Consider the following 6,339-nt stretch of genomic DNA (forward strand, 5'->3'; position numbering starts at 1 on the left):
GTCTGGAGCATGTCATTGCATTATAAATTCCACAGAGCTCTGCTCTTCCAGAGATTAAAACTGCTTCTTTTGAGTAATTCACCAGCAAAATGCAAACCAGTTGATCAAAATAGCATGTCTATCACATTTCCAGGACTCAGCAACAGATGGGAGTTCTGCCCCTCCAGTTCTTTCTCAATTTTTCCTTGGCACTGTTGCTTTAAGTGTGTCTCCATAGCTTGTTCCCTATTAAGCCAGTTTACTGACCATAGTGTAGTTCAGAGAATTCATCTTGGGCAGTAGAACATCATGCACCACCCCTCTGCTGATGCTCCAGCTCAATGAGTTGGTTGATCGGATTATCTGGTCATGAACGCTATTCTCCAATATGCACTGCAGGAGCAAGCTCTCCACATCGGCTACATCAGTGTCTAACTCCTTACAAATATAAGGACTATGTATTCTGGCGCAAGGTTTAATCAATTTTATGAGCACTTGCGTTCTTATTTAATAAAAGCTGCACAGTATATACTTATATGAATGGGTCATCCATGACGCTGCTGTGGCTTATTTTTAGAATCTTTTCAAATTCAGTGATGTCATTACTCTAAGAGACATGTGCAAATCCATCACAGCTAGAACTTCGGATCGTTTTTATACAGCTTGTCTTGTCTGCCTATGAGTCAAATGCATTCCTTCCTGATTTCATTAGCATATTTGCTAAGATCAAAGGTTTAAACCACTACTGTGTCTCGGGCTTTCTGATTCATCATAATTATTGTAAGCTTAAAAAAAATGTGGACATCTTTTGAAATGACCTTCTCTCAAGTATACTTTATACCACATTCTCAGATGATTCCATAATCAGCAGATGAGGGATAGTGGACTCAATGTGAAGGGTTTTGTTATTTTCTGTGTTGCATATATTTGGATCCCTAATAACTGGATACCTTTTTTAGGTCATCTTTTCCATCATCATACTGACAAGACTTATATAACTGTCATAAATTTTGTTGAAGCTTTCCATATTTTTCCCATTCTAAATATAATTTTGCAAACTTTATGTATTACAGTCTTCAGAGCTTCCAGTGTTGTTTTATAAACTCGATGCAATGCATCCATCTTGTTGGAATTACAGATATACTCGGGAATAGAGTTCAGAGATCTTCTTTTCAGATTAGCCTTCTATTTGCCCTCGGAACACAGGCCAACAGCTATTATCTTTTTATCCCTGGCAAGTTTATCAACTTGAGTTTATCTTGATCTTCTTCTTCTTCTTCACCTTCTAGTTCCAAAACTTAGATGTGACGTGATGCTGCTTTGGGGTCTTCTATTAATGTGCTGGCATTACAGTACTCATTTTCCGGACCCACATTTGCCTCAGAATTCTGGTCTTTGGAGTACTCCTGTGTCAGACATCTTAACTAGAATTGGGAGGGGAGGAGGAATTGGAAACCCACTATGCACACTGCCATCAGCATTTTGGTGTTATGAGTTCCCATTAACACATCCTCCTGTTGCTCTGCTGACAGAATTATGGACTTTCTCTAAATTCGTCCCACAAGCCCCCTCCATGGACTTGAGGACCACATGGTCAGGTGTAGTCAAAGCAATGAGCTTCTATAGGTACACTTATATAGGTGCACTTACATAGGTGCACTTATATAGGTACACTTCTAGAACAAATGTTCTCTAGTAGATCCTTTCACATTGCTGTGACCAAATAGCTTAACAACACAAGGAAGCAAACAGTCATTTAGCATACAATTTCAGCTTCATGGTAGAGAGGGCTGGCAGAAGACAGCAGTTTACATCACTGCATCAAGAAAACAGAGAGAACACCAGAGAGACAACCCTGGGGCAAGATACAGTTCCCAAGAGCAGACTTCAAAGCAATCCCAGATAGTGACATTGCCACCAGTCAGGAATCAACCCTTTAGGAGCAAAGTATTTCAGAGGGGGGGGGGCATTTCTATTCAAATTATAATTGGTAGGACAACCCCTAAGTCTGTAAGTACAAGGATGTTTCTGTTGTGATCTGTTTCCTCCCCAATGACACTTCTCTGTTATTTTTGATGATACTAATGCATGTAAAGTAATTTACTTAGACATCTGGCTTTTTGACCAGCTGTGCATACCTTGACTTCTAAATACAATGCCTCACTGAAAGAACCCAGGAATCAGGTAGAATTGCATTTATCAGAATGCCTAAAATACTTGAGAGGTTGAGGCAGGAGTAGGGCATTCTGGGGCAAACAGTGCACCATGTATCAAGGGAAATGTGATTGTAGCAAGAATTGTCAGGAGTTTTACAGAGAAAGCCTCATAAAGGAAGTTGGAGGGCTCAGAATGTATGATCTGGAGAAAAACCAGAGACTTTTAAAAATAAAATAATAGTCACTGCTACACATTTGCTCACCACACATGTTTCAGTGCTTACCCGTCTCATTAGTAACCATGCTAACTAGTTACCATGATATGCTTTCTATACGTTGTCTTCCTACTTGTTTTCAACATTGTGAGCATGGGGGTGGGGAGAGAAGGGAAGGTGGAAGGGAAAGAGGAGGGGAGAAGGGGAGGGGGAGGAGAACATGAAGGAACTGGATAATCCAGATGAGTGCTTATTTTAATAGTATTAGAGTTGAAGTACCTTTTTTCAAAGGCAGAAGCTATAAGGTCCAGAACAATAAAACTGAAATATTTTCAATTTTGCATACCTAATAATCCTTTTTGCAGGTTAAAGAAACCTCAAGGTACTCACACACAGGCTTGAATCCAGTCACAGTGCTGTTGGTACTCAGGCCGTTATAACACTTTCTAGTTCCAACTGTCCCCCAACCAGCAAAAAAGCATGATTTTATATGATCTATAGGTTTTATTTCAACAAAACTATTCTGTAAAACGCTTAATGGGACTTGCAAAGGTGGTGCACAGGTATCTGCTGCTCCCACAGAGTGCCAGAGTTCAGTTCCTGACACCCGTGTCAGGTGACTCACACCTGCCAGTGACTGATCTGAAACTTCCTTCTGGCTCTCATTGGTACTGCTATACATGTGGCATGGCTATATACATGCGACATAGACCTACACATGTACACATACATTTTTAAAAATTAGTATTTTTAAATAGTCTACTGTGGTTTTTTGAAACCTGTATATAGAAATCTACTTTATTTTCAAAATAAGTCAAATCTTTTTGAAAAGGTTTATTCATTTGTGATTCACTAATTAGAATTTTTAAACACTTTATTTCATTTATTTATTTTGTGTTCTGGAGGTTAGGGGTGTGTGTGTGTGTGTGTGTGTGTGTGTGTGTGTGTGTGTGCCTGTTATTCTTAAAAAACGATGAGAGAGCGGCTACAAACGGTCCCCGGTCGGGCTGGCGGAGCCCGCCATGAGGGCGGCTACAGGAGGGCACGCTTCCTTGGCCCACGGTGGCGGCAGGTAACAGACACGTAAACACAGGAAATAGCCATAAGTATTTATTAAGGAAGGGGGAGAAAGAAAGACAGAGAAAAGAGATAAAAGGAGAGAGGAGAGATAAAAGAAGAGAGAGACAGAGAAAACGCGTGCACACGCTAAGGAAGCAGAAAGAGAGAGGAGAGGTCCCAAGATGGCGATGGGCGGGTCAGAGGTTATGGGAGTGGGCGTGGCTAGGGCAGGGACCAAAAGAATAACAGTGCCCATCACTAAAGGAGTCAGTTCTTTTCTTCTAGGATATGGATTCTGGAGTCTCATATATGCTCAAGCCATGACTAGTGAGACAGATCACTTCCTGCTGCCTGAGAATCAAGATGCAAGGACTCTCAGCTCCTTCTCCACCATGTCTGCCTGCACGCCACCATGTCACACCATAATGATAATGGACTAAGTCTCTGAAAATGTAAACCACCCTAACTAAATATTTTGCCTTTTTAAGAGTTGCCTTGGTCATGGTGTCTCTTCACAGCAACAGAAACTCTCAGACAACAGCTAAATTGCTAGTTTATAAACACACATGTAAAATTCCCTATATAGTAAAGCCTTCAATGGCACTAATACTACTCATAACCTGTGAACTGTACAAATAGCAAAAGCGTATCTATGTAGCCCAAAAATATCTATTCTTCTGACTCTGACTGTTTCAACTTGGAGACAGCTGTAAGAATTATGTAGTTAGAGCCAGGGAATCCGTGTCTTGAAGCAGTAACCCATTCTCGGGGATCAAATGTAACATCAAATTAGCTAAATTTGCTTGTTTCTGTTTTTATTTAACTTTTGTGAGTTAGCAAAAGATGGCCAGCATTAGTTTAAATCCGTGTCCAGGCAACAGCCAGAAAAGGCTGCTTACTGTGATTCATTCAATAATTGACATGCTCAGCTTGGGTTCAAAATACATCCTTTCTTCTCCCTCTAAGAGGCATGCTTGATGTTATCAGACATCATCGGTGAGTTCATTTAGTTCTCAAATAAATAAATTGAATGCTTCATGCTGTTTTGTGAGCTTCATTCTTTTGTTCTTTACCTTAAGATCTCATGTTTTAAGAAATTAAAGAAAGGAATACTAAATAAAAATATGAAAAAAACCTTACACATGGCATTTCAGCTGATTTGTGCTCCAGCGCCTCTTATATCCAGATGAGAGATGCCTCAGGCTTTCTTCATCCTCTAGGCTTCTCAGGTTGTCAATTTGCAAGACAATGGGGCAGTTCTTCGGCATGCCTGTGTGGCAGATATTGATACAGACCAGATCTTTGTTGTTCTCAGGAATAATGAGCCATGACATGTCAAATTACCCACAGAGCTTCGAACCTGAGACAAACAAAAACAGGCACTGACTCTGTAGGTAAAACCAAAAGTTATAAATTGAGATGGAGAAAAAAGTAAAAACCTACTTTTCACTAACCTATAACTTACATATAGTATTTGTTCAGCTACAGCTGTAGAATAGAGATCACAGTGAATGTCAGCAGCTATGGACTTGCTAACAGCACAAAGCACACGTGTTGGAAACTTTGAACGTAACTTGTTTCTTATATATTATTTTATATGTTTTTAATATGTTTACTTTTATTTTAATTGTGTGTTGGGAAGGGGCATATATATTGGTACCTGGCAAGGCCAGAAGAGAGCATCAATTGTAGGCTGCCTAATGTGGGTGCTGGGAACCGAACCCAGGTCCTCTGTAAGAATATCAAATACTCTTAACCAATCAGACATTTCTTCAGTATCAATTTTATGTACTTAAAATATTTTAAGAAGGTAAAACCAACTTATATTATCAAAGAACATGAGGGCATGCAAAAATATTAAATTCTACTCTAAATCAATTTACCCAATGCTTTCCCAGTATTTCAACCCAATTTCAAATTTCTTAAGTTAATTTAAGGTGTGTGATAACATGGCTCTTCCTAGCCCATAACACTCCTTCCAGCATCAGAAGATGGATTTGCATATTGACTACCCAACAGTGGGTAACACACCACCCACAGTCTCCTTTCAATCCCATTCACCAAAATACACATGACCCTTGAGCAATTCTTGGGATGTTATTACTAAAACCAAGTGCCAATTTTAGCATTGAAAATGCAGTGATGTAATAAAATTTTTCCTGAAACTTCCCCTTTGTGGTGGTTTGTTAACTGCAGCAGATTGTGAAGCCAAGCTCTCACCAATGGGAAGAGATGAAGTCACGACCTAAAACTGAAGAAAAGAATGGGAAGCATCTTTGCTCTGCGTGCTGGGTGGCCTGGTTTGGAAATAATCAAAAATAATAATCTTTGCCTGAAAGTAATCACCTTGTTGAGCTACTTTGCTTTGCTCATGTTTCTTTGTGTGACACTGGGGTTACCTTAACAATCATATAGACACAATAATAAAATATGACACTGTGCCCAAGTATTCAGAAACAGCAAAGCTACTAGAGCACACACAAGATTCATGCACTCAAAACTCCACACCTATAATCCCAGCACTCAAATAGAGCAGGAACACAGTGAATTTGAGGTGAGCTACATAGTCATTTTAAAGCCAGGATGGCTACATGAGATTCTGTTTTAAAAAGGAAATTAAAACTACAGTTAAAACTTCACAGAACTATGAAAGAAGCTCTTGAGAAACAAGAAGACGCACCACACTTTCAACATTAGTCAAATATACTAGGGAAATCCACTCTCCCCAAACTGATCCAAAGAGCTAAATATGATCCCCACATAAAACCTGCCAAAGAGCTGGGCGATGGTGGGGCACACCTTTAATCCCAGCACTCGGGAGGCAGAGGCAGGCGGATCTCTGTGAGTTCGAGACCAGCCTGGTCTACAAGAGTTAGTTCCAGGACAGGCTCCAAAGCCACAGAGAAACCCTGTCTCGAAAAACCAAAATA

At 40.0% G+C, this 6,339-nt stretch overlaps 1 pseudogene; it reads right to left on the reverse strand.

Moving 5' to 3' along the window:
* Positions 1 to 286: 286 nt before the first annotated feature.
* Positions 287 to 4,677, reverse strand: LOC126514793 (COP9 signalosome complex subunit 2-like; annotated as a pseudogene).
* Positions 4,678 to 6,339: the final 1,662 nt, after the last annotated feature.

The sequence above is a fragment of the Alexandromys fortis genome, unplaced genomic scaffold (genome assembly GCF_014885135.2).
Source record: "Alexandromys fortis isolate MF-2015 unplaced genomic scaffold, M_Fortis_MF-2015_v1.1 scaffold_18, whole genome shotgun sequence".
Classification (NCBI taxonomy): domain Eukaryota; kingdom Metazoa; phylum Chordata; class Mammalia; order Rodentia; family Cricetidae; genus Alexandromys; species Alexandromys fortis.